Raw genomic sequence first — 14,259 nt, 5'->3', positions numbered from 1 at the left:
TGATGTCCACAGAAAGCCCACATTAAGCCTGGGCTCCTCTGGAAGAGAAATCCACCCCAGTCATTCATCAGAGCCACTTCCTGCGACGGGGCAACAACCAAAGCCGAAGGGGTTTCCAACAAAAATACAAATGAATCACGAAGCCCCAAGCATCCAGGAGTCACTGGCGAGCTGGCGCTGCGGTGGCACGGCCAGCACGGCTGCGCACGGGGGCAGCGCTAGCGAGGGGGTCCCAGGGGGCTCACCAAGCACCAAAACCAACCCAGCCCCGGTGTGTGTGAGCAGCCAGCCCCTAGGAAAATTTGCAAGGTGCTGTGAGGGAATGAAGGGAACGCTTTCCACATTGCTTGCTGAGCAAGTCTCTGCGTCCCTGAGCACACCAGGCTGGGGTGCGCTACCCCACGTTCAAATCCTCACCTGGCTGCCTGTGCATGCCCTTTACCACTTGCTGCAGCCACAGACCAGAGGCACCCGGCCTCCCCGACTCATTTTGTGAGTTTGGTCCCTCCAGGGTGGTGGTGATATGAGTATTCCCTATGGCAAGCCCGGCTGTGCCAGCTTTCATGGGCACGGGAGAGGCTCACGCCTGCCCAGCATAAATGCAACGCGTTACGGGGCCTGAACGTGAGCTGAAACAAGGCTGGCAAACCCACGCAAACCAGGAGGGCACGTTGCTGAGGTCCAGCTGAGTAAATGAAAGCTCCTGCTCCCACCTGCCGCGTATTCAGGTGTTACTCCAAAATAAAATAAAAGAAAAAAATACCCCAAACGGTATTGGGGTATTGCACACAAAAAAAAAGAGCAGCATTTTTTTCCCCCCCTCTCCCTGCTGCTGCCCCCAGGCTCTGCTCCCACTCTGCAAAGCACCCATCCCTCCATACCCGGGACAGGACCAGCACCCATCCTAGGAGCAGAATCGCAGCCGGCCCTGCCGTGGGATCAGCCCCAGGGCAGCACCCATGGGTGCAGCCAGGTGGGAGCGGGCACCCTGCACCCGGGAGGTGGCTGCAGGGGCTGAGCTCGCTATCTCCCGGGCAGGATATCCCATGCAGTACAAATGCAGGGAAATATTATAAACATTTACAGCAACGTAGACAAAACAGTCTCTTGTAACCTTTTAGCGCTGCCGAGAGCTTTGCCTGTAAGAGCTCTTGAGCCCCTGCCAAAAATTCTTGCTGTTTTCATAAGAGTAGGTGTTTTCGTCTAAGGTGCAGTCTGAGTGCTGTGACCTTTGTCATGTCTGCTACTGAAATTTCCTGCTTCTCTGTTATTCTCTTCTTTGGTAAGACGATATGAAACCCAAAACTTTTATTGCCCCTTTTAAAGCGTCTTTATAGCTCCCCGTCTACTTCATATACTGTCTTATTCTCGAACACTGGGATATTACTTATGGGATCCGAGCTTGATGCTGCAAAAGGCATTTGGGTTTCACGGGGCCGAAACCGCCCGGGCTTTTTTAGCATCGGCATGAAGGGGGGGAGGAGGAAAGAAAGGAAAAAAGGGAAAAAAAAAAAAAAAAAAAGGAATGAGAAGGGAGGGACTGGGCTTTCCGCTCCAGAGCAGCGGCATCTGCTACCAGCGCCGAGGCAGAGCGCCTTCCCGCAAGGGAGAGGTGGGCACCAACCTGCAAGAGGGTTTGGGGCTGGCCCCTTGAAGCCCCTTTCAGCACCTATGGTTGAAGTGTCCCTGTCCCCTCCAGGTGACACCCGCTGCCCTGAGCTTGCCTGCCACGGGGCTGGGGCGAGAGGGGAGTTAGGACCCGCTGCTGCTCAAGGGGAGGCTTCCAGAGATGTCTAGTGGGGCTCAGTGCCAGCTAATCTTCCAGGCAAACCTTATCCAGATCCCTTTGGCTGCATAAAGTGAAAAACTGGCCAGACCGAAACATAAAAGCTTGGGTTCTGCTGCCAGCTGCATGGGGCACTCCAGAAAACGCCTTATCACCATGTGATTTTGCAGGACGGCTTTCGGCTTTTTCCACGCGCCGCTCACCCTCTCCCTGCCGCTTCTCCGTGCACGTTCCCGTTGTGAGCCACCCCACCCAGACCTGCTGGGTTAACGGGGTCCTGGCTCCATCTTCTAGCCATGCTAACAGCCATCTAGCTTCATAGCCATCGCCAGGCCACGGTGATGCTGCTCCTCTCCAGAAGCAGCGTGACTCCAGCCTGAGCGCACGCAGCTCCTGGTGGCGGTGATGGAAAGCCCCAGGAGAGGCATCCACCAGGACCTCCAGAGAAGTCCTGCCCCATCCAGGGGAGGGACAGAGGAATCTGATTTCCCTGGGAGGTTGAGAGCGATGATTTTTTGTGCAGGTAGAGCCAGGAGCACTGTGGGGAGCCCAGGAGAGTTCTTACCCCGGGCACCCCCCACAGTTCTGACATCCAGTAGATGTCTGGACCCTGTAACAGGGCACAACTCAGAGGTAAACCAGGTCTGCAGGGGCAAAGGGGAGCCACCACCAATGTCCTACACAGCACCAGGGCTCCGTGGCCCTGGGACACGGTGCAGATGCACTATATGAGACCAGGCCCATCCATCAGCCTGGAAAAAAGGGAGATGGAGCAACCACAGCCCCCACCCAGACCCACTCGGTATCTCCCAGCCATCCCAGCCCCAATGAACATTTCCTTGTGGAGCACAAAGCAGGTCTGCTGTGCTGCAGGAGCCTCAGGGTGCACCCAGGAGGAGCAGGGTGGGATTCACTATGGCTCTGCAGGAATAACCCCTCTCTGCAGCAGCACACGATGGAGTTAGAGCAGATGTAACATGCGGCTCAGCGAGGGGGTGCCAGTCCCAGCACACCCCACCTCGAAATTTGACATCCTGGAAGGAAAGACCCTGGCCACAAGCCCCTCGCACACCCGCAGGTGTCCGGCCCACAGAGCAGAGCTGGGGATGGACGTGGGCTGTGGGCACAGCCCCAAATCCCAAATCCGAGCCCCTCGGCCCTTGGAGGGGCGGGCAGGGAGCAGCAGGGCTCGCCTGGCTCCTGCCACGACGCTCTCGCAGCTGCAAGAAGCTCGCTCCAAACCCAGGTCCGGTGCCTCGAGCCTCCCTGCTCCTGCGGCAGAGCGGTCCCAGGGAGCGGCGGTCCAAGGTTTTGGTTTAGGCCAATCTCCCAGAAATTCTGTCATCATGCAGAGCATCACGCACACTCCCGGATCCGCATTACAGAGAGGATGGCCCCGGTCCAGCGCCTCTTAAAGTCAGTGGAAAAACCCTCCCTCGCTACAATGGGAGCTGGCTCGGGCCTTATACGATCTGACAGATACCAAGGAGCGAGAGGAGCTGTTTTAATCTGGGAATATCTCGTGGCCCCAGAGCTTCTCCTGCAGACTGACAGGGCAGCATGTCTGCGGAGCATGTGCTGCTAAAAAAAGGGCCTGGGCTCGCAACAGCCTTTCAATAAGCGCTTAACTGATCGTCTTTATCTGATCCATGTGCTCCAAACGCGAGGGAACCGGCCGGGTTTCCAACTGTACACATCATCTGATGCTCATAAAAAGAGCTGATGTGTCTGGAAGCCCCAGACCCGGAGAAGCATTATTTAAACGGGGGAAAAAAAAAAAAAAAAAAAAAAAAAAAAAAAAAAAAAAAAAGTCGATGCTGCCTTAAAAACAGCCTCGTGCACAGGCAGGGCGGGTGGCTGCTTTCTCCCGGTTACCTGCGTTTTTCCAGCAAAGCAAATGTTTAGTGATAAAACTCATGATCTCATTATGAAGAAAGGGTCTGTTCTGCCCACAAAAGGGAAGGTCTGGGGGAAGCTTTACACGCGCCTCTTCTCCCTCTCGGTCCATGCCTTTATTTGCATTTTCATTTTCACAGTAGTGGAGCTAATCGGAACTGAGCGGGAGCGAGGGCCCAGGTTATAACCACAGTATCGGGTAGCACCTCCACATCTGGAAGGGATTTTGACACAAGTTCTCCCAGACTGTTACAGACAGTTTAAAAGCAAAATCTGATAAATAGCAAATGTTTAACAAGTCAATAGGAAGCTGCGCTTGCTAGAACATGTGGCTCTAACCGTTCTAGCACCGCTGCACTGCCAAGGCCCTTCCCGAGCGCGTGCACACGCACGGAGCGCGGGCTTGTCGTGGCTCTGGCCGGACCTGGCCTTCAGAGGGAAGTATTAAAGACAGATGTGTCTTTATACGTCCAGACGTGTCCAACAGCTTGGCTGCTGCCTCCCTGCTTTGGTGGTAAGGGGGGGGTTTCTTCTTCCCGCAGAAAAAAGCCGCTGCAAGCAAACCCACCCCAAGGTGACAGCGCCCGCGGTGTCGCAACCCTGCCCGGTTTGGGGAGGCTTCGCAGCCATAAACAGATGACTGCCCGAAATGTGGAACCAAGCATTAAAATAGACAGAATTATGCAAGGAGGGGGGAGCGGAGGGGGAGACGGAAGAATAAGAAGTGACCAGAAAAACCACCAGAAACCCTCCGGGATGCCTGCCTATATTTAAAGATAATGTGTCCAGCCGTCTTGCCAAGTCCCACTCATTTGGAGCCGGGCTCATGTTTTGGATTAATTTTAAGGCAGTTCCTAAAGCATCTCACTCACACGAGGAAGAATTTTTGCCTCCTTGGCCAAGGTGACCTTCTAAAAAATCTCACTCACTATTTTTCAGCCTCTCACTCATTTAAAATTGTCATCACTCGGGAGCCCCGGGGCAGCCTGCGGAGGGAATTGTTTCACTGGGGCTCCCCAGGCGCACGGCCCCGAGCCTGCTTGTGCAGAGACGGGGCTGGGTGCTGAGGGCTGGGGGGACATTTCTCTGCATATTTGGGGTCTTCCTCTCTCCTGTGAGCATCACCCCATCACACACTGAGAGCAGAAATCACCCCTCCTGGATACCTGAGCCCCTGCAGGCACCCACCCTGGGCTGGTTGAAAGTTTTCCACGGAAACTGTTCCTCCACAGAAAGCTTTTTTTTTTTAACCAAGCTATTGTGTGGACACATGCATGTGCTCTCCAAGCTTGCTTTGTGTTTGTTTATTGTTTTTTTTGTTTGTTTGTTTGTTTGTTTTTTTGTTGAAATGCCCAACACCTCAATGCAAACCCTTCTGCTTTGTCCTGACTGGTGTCCTTGTTTGAAGAAAGGAACTGGAAATCACAAACATTGCCCCCAAACGCGAGTGCCCCGCTGCACATGGGCTCACTGCTCAGCCCTGGGCTCAGCGCTGTCCCAGGAGGAGCCACCTCAAGGTGTGCCCCAGCCTCTGCACAGAGATATTCAAGAGCTGTCACCCCTCACGTCCCAGCCCCAGCACCGGGAGCATTTGGGAGCAGAAATGCGGGAGGGATCGCTGGTGACCTATTCCCTGCCTCCAGCACCTGAGCAGCTTGCATGCAGCAGCTCATGTTCCTCTAAGCACCACCCAGCCCACCTTCTTGAGAGGCATCTGCAGCATCCCAATCACCCTGGAATCCAAAGCACGTCCACGGCACAGCCCTCAGATGCTTCCCATTTAGCTCACACGTTTGCAAGATGCTCAGCCACTGACTCAGAGCAGGGCCCTGGGCGAGGCGGCACTGGCGGTGGGGGGATCGCCTCAGCAAGGCATCTGGCACCAAAAGGGGATTTCTGCCAAAGCACAGCATCCCTCCTTTGTGGTACTTTGCACCTCTCAGCACACCCAAAGTGCTACCAGTGAGTGAACAGGATGGGACTTCAAAGATGATTTCTTGTGCTGAACGGCCCCGATGCCACGCTTCAGTTCATGCAATTGGAAAAACGGAGGGGAAAAGCAGCACCTGAGGGGGGCTGGATGGGGCTGGAGGCATCAGGCAGAGCTGGCAGCAAGGCACAAGGCTGGGGAGCCTCAGCTCTGGAGGCACAGCAGAGAGAAGCCCAGGGGTGCAGCCACAGCACAGCCAGCCAGAGCCTTTGGGACCGTACCAGGTAGGGCCAAAGGCTGCTTCTTTCCCTCACACCTCAAGCCTTAAAGATCCAGTGGAAACACCAAGTGAGAGCAGTGATCAGAAATTGGCCCTTTGGCTGGAAAAAAAATAAAAATAAAATACATCACAAGGTCTCCCTGCTGCAGGGGTGCAGAGGTGCCAGAGGCAGCACGAGGAAATCCGCCCTGCAGCAGCGCTGGCACGTTCGCATCCTGCCCCAGTGGAACTGAGGCACGCAGAGGCTGCCACGAAAATAAGACAGACATTTGGGGTTTCAGTTAAGCAAATTTCCTCCAACCAGCGAGAAAAGTTCAGCTTAGGTTTGGCTGGATCTGGGAGATGAAGTTTCTGGGCAGCTCCGTGGTTTTATTTGAGCCAGCCCAACCAGCCATCGCACAACCTAAACCCACCGGGGAAACGCAGGAACCGAAGGTGCCTCCTGTGCAAGAGACGGAGCTCTCTACCTAGGCAGGTCTGGGATAGTGCTCAGAGTTTTGCTCCATCTCTGTCCAGGCTAAAGGAAAGACCACACACAAAATGGTTTCAGGATGCCAGCAGCTGTGCACAAAGCATTTGGTTTACATTAATTATGTCTGGACCAAAAGAAAAAAAAAAAAAAAAGAAAAAAGAAAAAAGGAGAGAGAAGGAGAGGAAGGCGAGAAGGCAGGAGGGATGGAGGGAGGCTTTTGCATCATCCTGATAAGATCTGCTCAGATCCCAAACACAGATTACGGCGCATGGCTTGTGTCTTAACACCTCCTGCCCCGAGCAGCTCCTGGTGTCCCGAGCGGCGCGCCCCAGCCCCACGCAGCTCCTGTAAACGCCTTCACGAGACACATGCAGAGCCCGAACTGTGTTGAAGGCTCCAGCGGGATCTTTCCTCCAGGCTTTACTCCCCGCTTCATCACAAGAAAGGCTGGGAAAGGTAACGCAAGTGCTGCTGCTGGCAGGGGATGGATGCTGGTGCTTTGTGGCAATGGAAGCAGCAAACAAGAAGGGAGAGTAAATAAACCACAGAGGAGGTAAATTCATCAAAATGTTTTCATGAATCCATGGCAGTGGATTCGTTGAAAGCAGAAAAATCCCCTTTGTCCCCCGTTGGTGCAGAAACCCCAGCAGTGGGTGAGTGATGCTCTGCTCCCCTCTGGGTAGCACCAGGAGCAGCAGAGACTCTTCTGAGCCCCAGAGGGGTCGAGGATGCCACCCCACAGGGATGGGATACGCAACACAGGCACCAACCTGCAGCCCCCAGCCTCTCCCCAAGGGAAATAGGAGTCTGGAGAGGTGCAGACCTTGAGCAAGGAGAGCCTTGAGCAAGGATAGTGGCCAAAACAGATCCCTGCAAACCAACAGCACCGTGGTGGGTCCGCGATGCTGCCCATTGTGGTGGGGGGAAGCACAGCTCCCACCTTGGGCTGCACCAGCATCACCCCACCAGCCCAGCTCTGCACTCTCCGACACACACAGAGCTGGGACACCCAGCCCCAAGCCCATTGATCACAGGGATAAGGCTGAACGATCACAAGGAGCTCCCCACGGCCCCCAGCAGCTGCACCCTGCACATCTCCATCCCACATCTCCATCCTCCAGGAGCTGCACAGATCCCAAACACATCCCCATCTCCCATGGGCCAAAGGCACGCAGCAGCCTGGGCAGGGAACAACGGAGCCCAGCCGCAGGGAGCTGCCCCAGGATGGTGTCCGAAGGGCCCTGCTCTGCAAACAGCCACAGCAGGGGCAGGTGGGGGCACGGCCGAAGCCCCCTCCCCGTGCCTCGCCACCCCCAGCGCCTCGCGATGAGCTCCCGCTGCGCAGCGGCCCCGGCTCCGCTCAGTGGCTCGGGGGGCCCAGCCTGCGCACGCCAGAAGCTGGACTGACCCATGTCCGAGGTGATTAATTTATCAGGCTTTTGGCACCCACCGCTCCCCGCCAGAAAAACAATATCCCAAATTCCAGGCCCTCCCGCCCAGCAGATGTGTCTGCGGCGAGGGCGACCGTTCCAGCCCGTCTCGCAGAAGCTGCTGCCTGTCACTGCAGGTCCGGCCTCGTGTCCCTCGGAGCCACCAGGCCACCACCAAGGTCCAGGCTGGACGGGGAGCCACCGGGTCCCCTGGTGTCACTGTGCCCCCGGGGAGGAGCGGCACCGTCCTGTCCCGGCACCCACCGCCCCACCGAGCTCCCGGCCCTGGCAGCCTGTCTGTGTCTGAACCCAGCAGGCAGTGATTAAGGCCTCATTAAATTTGCATTAATCTGGATAATCGGGGAAATGTGCCAGGCCTCGAAGAGGCACGTTACCCAAGTCCTTCTGGTTGGCAGTGGGGGGGGCAGCAGCAGGGCTCACGCACGGCGGCGCTGCAAATTTGGGCTCAGCTCAGAGGCAGCCCCGAGCCCAGCAGCTCGCTCTCCCTTCCTCTCGAGGAGGTTTAAGGCCAGACACAAAGAGCCCGGTGATATCATTCAGAGGCTGCAGGGTGCTCGGACATAGGACAGCCAAGAAATGGGGGAGCTCTTTCTGCCTCCCCCCAGGTTGGGAAAAGGAGGGATGAGCGCCCGCAGGCAGGAGATGCACCAGCAGCCCCCCAAGACCCAAGTCTAGCACAGGGACACCTCCTGCTCAGCCACGGCCTGAGCCTGCCCTGACATCAGGGGCAAGGGGGGAGGACAGGCAAACAGCCTCCTCTTTATCCCAAAAGGTCACCCGCGCCTTGGAAGAGACTGGAGCTGGATCCCCGCGGTCCGGCGGAGGCCAGCGTCTCCTCGAAGGAGAGGTTTCACAATTCATCTCATTTGTTCGCTGTGGCATTTTCATCACAGTAGTTCGACTTATGCAATTACATAAAAAACATCTAATGAAATCTCGGTGACACAAAACATGAACGTTTATATTGGCCTCCCCGTGCCGCGGAGTTGATCTTGGCCGGGGCATCCAGACAGACATTCTGCATTCTTCAGAGATTAAGCACTGAAATGCTCCGGAGAAACCCAGCTGCCTTCTCCCCCTGCAACCGCGGCGCTAATTCCAAACACATGGTAGCTGTCCGGGGAAAGGGGAACACATACATTACACACACAGAAATATCGCTGTGTCTGCGCCGGGCGCACGCGGTCACGCACACCCGCGCCGCGTCCCCGTCGCCTGCACACGGGAGATGCTCGGGGGGTCCGTCCCCGGCAGCTCAGCAGGTAAAATAGGTGTAAAGAGGTGTTGCAGTGAAAATGAGGGACTGGGAGTGGTGGGTAAGGGTGGCACGGTGCTGGGGATCCAGACCTGGAGTGCTGGAGCCCCCCAGCTGCGATGCTATCGCTGCCCGCAGCCGTGCGGCACCTCTCCGTCACTCCTGGTTTTTCGGCCCACGAAATGTCAGGCCCCAGTCAAAATAAACACGCCCGGGAGGCTCTGGGCAATGAAAACCCAGTCCTGGTTTGGTTCCCATCTCCCCCCTTTTAAAAATTCTTCTGTCTCCCATTAAAAATCAAGCTGATCTCTAACAAAAAGGGGAAAAAAAAGCAGGGGGGAGAAAGAGGGGTGGAGGGAAGGGACTTTGGTTTTCCAAATGGCAAAGCCCACAGCTCGCATGAGGAGTGTTGCAGACAGGGAGAGGCTGGACAAAGGAACTGATATTCCCCCCTCCACGACTGCCCCCACACGCGGGTGCCATGGACCAACGCTGCTCAGCCACTGCAGCATCGCCCCTGCTCCTGCTGCAGCTGTTCTCCTGTTTCCAGACCCACAGCAGTGGCTCCTTCACCCTAGCACCAAGCAGCACCCTCTGCCCACCATGTTTTATCCAAGAAAAGCCCTTGTGGAGAAGCACGCTGCCCAGAAAGGCGCCTGTCCTGCCCCCAACACACCGCATCCACCCCCAGCAGCTGCCATCCCGCTGGGTGCCGCCGAGGTGGTGCCACCGCCAGGAAACCCAGCCCGAGGCTGAGCTCCTTGTGGGCAGCGCAGGGTGAAGAGGGGCCAAATCCTGCCCAAAGCTGGCTGAGATTTCTCCAAACTGGGCTGGGGAGAGGGACCTCCACCGGTTCACAGGGCTGGATGCAGCCCCAGGGCTCCCACACCACATCCCAGCTCTTGAAAAAACCCCAAAACCTCCTCATTTGCACAGATGGGGTGTCCAAAGCACAAAAGCCACCAGGGGAACCGCTGAGACCAGGGACACCACATGGTACCCTTGGGAAAGTGCCGGGAGCATCGCCACAGCCCCGGCCTCCCGCTGGTGCCCCCGTTTTGAGGGCGGAACATTTCCGAAATCCCACGAGCCACCAGCAAAACAAGATGTCAGGGCTGCAGCCGCTGCTGGCCGGGGCCCTGCCGGGCGTTGGGAGGGATCCAAGAACAAGGGGGGGGGCATTAAAAACCAGCAGCCTCCCACCCTCACCTCGCAGCCAGGGTTGGGGGTTTTGGGGGGCTCCAGCCCCACCAGGGCACGGGAGGAGGAAGAGGAATGATGGGATGGGGGGAGAAAGAGGAGGAGAGGGAGGAAAAATAGCCCCTTATTCCACTTTCATCAAGGAAGCATCCAGCCGTCCAAAAAATTTAATGTCATATTTTAGCAAGAAAAACAGCTGTTGTGGTACTTTAAGGCCCAGCATATTTTGGCCAGGGCTGCATGTTGTGGATATTGGCTGAGTCAAGGTTAGCTGTTAAAAGGCAGAAATTCTAGACCCATACAAAGAAACATAGCGTTCCTTTATATCCAGATAATATTTACTCCCAGGCCGGCTTTGTTTTGTTTTGTCCTCCCGCCCTGGAACGGGGCCAGGCTGCGGGGCAGGGGACGGCACAGGGAGCGTGGCAGGGGGACAAAAACACCGGGGAAAAGGGGGGGAGCCCCCGCCTGGCACCCAGAGCTCGGGCTTTGCCCCTCGGTTTTAGGGGCTGCCTGGCTTAGAGAGGTTAGAGCTGGGTATGGTGGGTCCATCCTGGACCCTGCTGGGTACATAGGGTCCATCCCAGCACTGGGGGTTTGGTGGCACAGAGGGGGGGACCACCAGATAACCAAGGCTTCATGCAAGCAAAACAGCCCCTGCTTTGAGGAGAGGGCATGGGGAGAAGCCTCCACATCGCATGGAAATGAAGAAATGAAGCCCCCCAAAACGGACATTGTGAGATTGAGAAAATCTTACACGTTTTTCAGCTGCTAAAAGCATTTCTAGGAGGAACCCGGCTCCTCAGAGGTGCGGTTGGTCACCTTTTTGTTTTTAGCCCACTTCCCCTCACCCAAAGAAAAATAATTCAAAGGAAAGCATCAATATAACGCTTTCATCAGCCACCGCAGCGGGGCTTGGCTCATCCTCCAGCAGACAGCCCCGCAGGGCAGGTCCAGCCCTTCCTAAAATCCCCATTTCCCATCAGAGCCAAGCCCTGCGCGATGGCCTCACCATCAGTGCTGGAGACACGGGTGCATGGGGCACAGCCCCCGTCCTGGGCACGAGTGACCCCCATCACCACCCAAGCGCGATGCCACACAGGCTGTAAGTGACTCAGCTTCCCCTCGAGCCGGCTTTAAGGAATAAAGCAGAGCCCTCACCCCGAAACAATTCCCCCTCGCCTGCCAAGCTCCGCGGGAGCAGTCAGCGCTGCGCCCCCACCGCCCCGCAGCACGGCCGGGCACCCCGGGGTTTTCCTCCTGCCTCCGCCCCAAAAGGCAAGCCACCAAACCTGATCCCGCATACTTCCCTAACCTCAGACACTTGGATAGCAGAGGCTGCGGGTGAAAAGAAAAAAAAAAAAAGAAAGAAAAAAAAAGGAAAAAAAAAGTCCAAGGTGGAACCGCAATGTTTATAAAATGGGTCACTGAATTATACATAAAAATATTTTCCTTGTGGATGCAATTACTTCCTGGACTTGTTATTCCACAGATGCTTAAGTTCGCCTCAAGCAACTCCAATAAATGCTTTACAGTCTGCTAGATCAACAGTAGCAATGCTGGAGTGAATTGAATAGCACTGTTTCAAATTTGTCAGAAAACCACACAGTGTTTTCATGCGCATGTTTCAGAAACCCAAACAAAATGATTCCCAACCGTCGTGCTCCCTTTCCTTACACTTTTAATGCGTTTCACATGAGCTCCTGTGGGGCGGGCAGGGCACCGAGGGCTCCCCAAAATGCACAGCCCCAGCGGCAGGGCTGCACCTCCCAGCCCTCTCCTGTACGGACCCTGCTCCCTCTCTTGCCCAAATTTCTCTGTCTCTTGCAAGGCCTGGCTCGCATGGCACGCATTCAGGGCATGTAGGTGTCTTAGGAGGCTTTCCCACAGGAAATGAATTTCGGGAGCCCCCGAGCCACCCCTACCCACTGACCTTCCCAAGCCTCGGAGGTGAAGATGTTTCAGTGCACACGGGGCTTGGCCCAAAGGCCCCAAATAAAATCCTGACGCATCTTGGTCATCAAAAACTCAAAGCTACTTTTGTTGAAAGACATTTGTGCCAATTCCAATGACCTTGAATGATAAAGCATCCTCAGGGCACTGGAGGGCACGCCAGGATTACTGGGCAGGGTGCCGTTATGCCAATAAAATGAGTGAATATCTGCCCAGGAATATTCAAGATCCACTCAAGGCCAAGCAGGTGGCCGTAACAAGATTATCCTGGTAACAGACGGCCAGCAGAGCAGAAACGTGTCTTCAGATCTCTGCTTTCACTCCAGATTTCATCAACAAGATTTTCTGACTGAAGGATAAATGGGTTAAAAGGTTCCTGCAAAAACAGGCTTATAAAAAGCTCTTTATTCCCCTGCTTCGAGGGCACAGCCATCCCCTGTCCCCTGTACATAGGAATCCCTTCGACTGCCATGGTGCACAGTCCCAGGACACCCAGGATGGGCTGCTGGCAGCCAAACGAAGGACAGCAATTCCCCGTGCCACATCAGCCCATAGGAAAATCCCCAAAGTCCCAAACCCAGGAGAGTCAAAAAAAAAATAAAGAAAAGAAAAAAAAAAAAAAGTAGGAAATAAGGAAACCTCAGGGCCAAGGTGCCTGCCTGGCAAATCGCTTATGTGCAATCCCCACCCTGACACAGGTGGAAAGCACTCTGGCAGCTCAGGGAGCTGCTTTTCCTCGGCCCCGCCACGGGGACGGCGTCCCGGGGGCCGAGGCACACGCAGGGCCGCACGCTGCCCGCCTCGGAGGTTAACCCAAGGGCCCCGCAGGGAGCGCGCTGGCGTTTTTATTTGGGATTAGGTCCCAGCACATCTTAATTTTCAATTCAACCGCCGCTGAAAAAGAAACATAAAATAAAAACAAGCGCCAGCCGCCGGGGCCTGCCCACGGCCCCGAATTAGCTGCAGAAAAAAAAAATAAAAATATGTTAACATTCCTGAGCTGGCCCCCGGCCAAGCGACAGAGCACTTCAGGAGACGGCCGCGCAGCCACGGGCTCGGTGCTGCCAGTGCCTGCGAAGCCCCCGAGCAAATGGCAATGGCCTCGGGTGCAAGATGACCCCAGGCACCCTGCCCGTGGGCCCAGCCCCCAGCTGCTTTGAGTGCCATCAGGAGATTTTTCATCCTAAGGTGCCTGGGGTGGGAAATGCCACGCCAGAGGTGACGTGTCCCACGTGGGGTTTCTCCCTGGGTGGATGCCATCGGGCTTCAGGTACCCACATTGGTGTTGCCTGGGTCCAAGGGGTCTGATCCTGCCCACAGAGTGATCTGGGTGTGATGGGCAGGACAACAGAGCACTGAGGACCCCATGAGTGGAGCCGAGCATCCAGCACTCCTTGGAGCATCCCCAACACCCCGCACCAGCCCTCACCGCATCAACCCAGATGCCCGCATCCCCCAAAACCCCACCACAGACCCCAGCACCCCTTCATCAGCCACCCCTGGATGCTGGCACAGCTCGAGGCCGCTGGCACGCGCCCTGGCACCCACAGTCCCTCGGCCCCAGCCCTCCTGATTTCGCCATTTGCCGTGCCGGAGGCGCAGCGCCACGCTCGCGAGGGCTGCCATCTGCTCCTCGTTAGGAGGGGCAGACAGCCCAGCGCAGGAGTCTGAGCGCTAATCTCCTTTCCAGTTGGTATCCGTCAGCAGATGTACAACAAGTGGTCGGATATTTCAGAGGGCATGTGCGCGGCGGAGGAGGCTTTAGCTTTTTTCCACCCGCGGGGCCGAGGCTTCGCCGGGCGCACGCGGAGCCCAGCGGCAGGTCCCGGCTGCCAGCTCCGCTCCGCCACCGCGCTGGTTTATTTTACCAAGGTCTTTCTTGGAAGAAGCAGTGATGAAGTTAACAGCCTGGGAGCCGTAATTGGCTCGCATTAAATCAAGGAAACGCTATGTTTTGTTTTGTCCCCCCCCCCCCCCTTTTTTTTTTTTTTAAACAAAAAGAAAAAAAAAATAGTCATATTAAACAGGAAAAAAAT

This window comes from Aythya fuligula, chromosome 19 (genome assembly GCF_009819795.1).
Source record: "Aythya fuligula isolate bAytFul2 chromosome 19, bAytFul2.pri, whole genome shotgun sequence".
NCBI lineage: Eukaryota > Metazoa > Chordata > Aves > Anseriformes > Anatidae > Aythya > Aythya fuligula.
Note: the sequence above shows the minus strand (reverse complement) of the source record.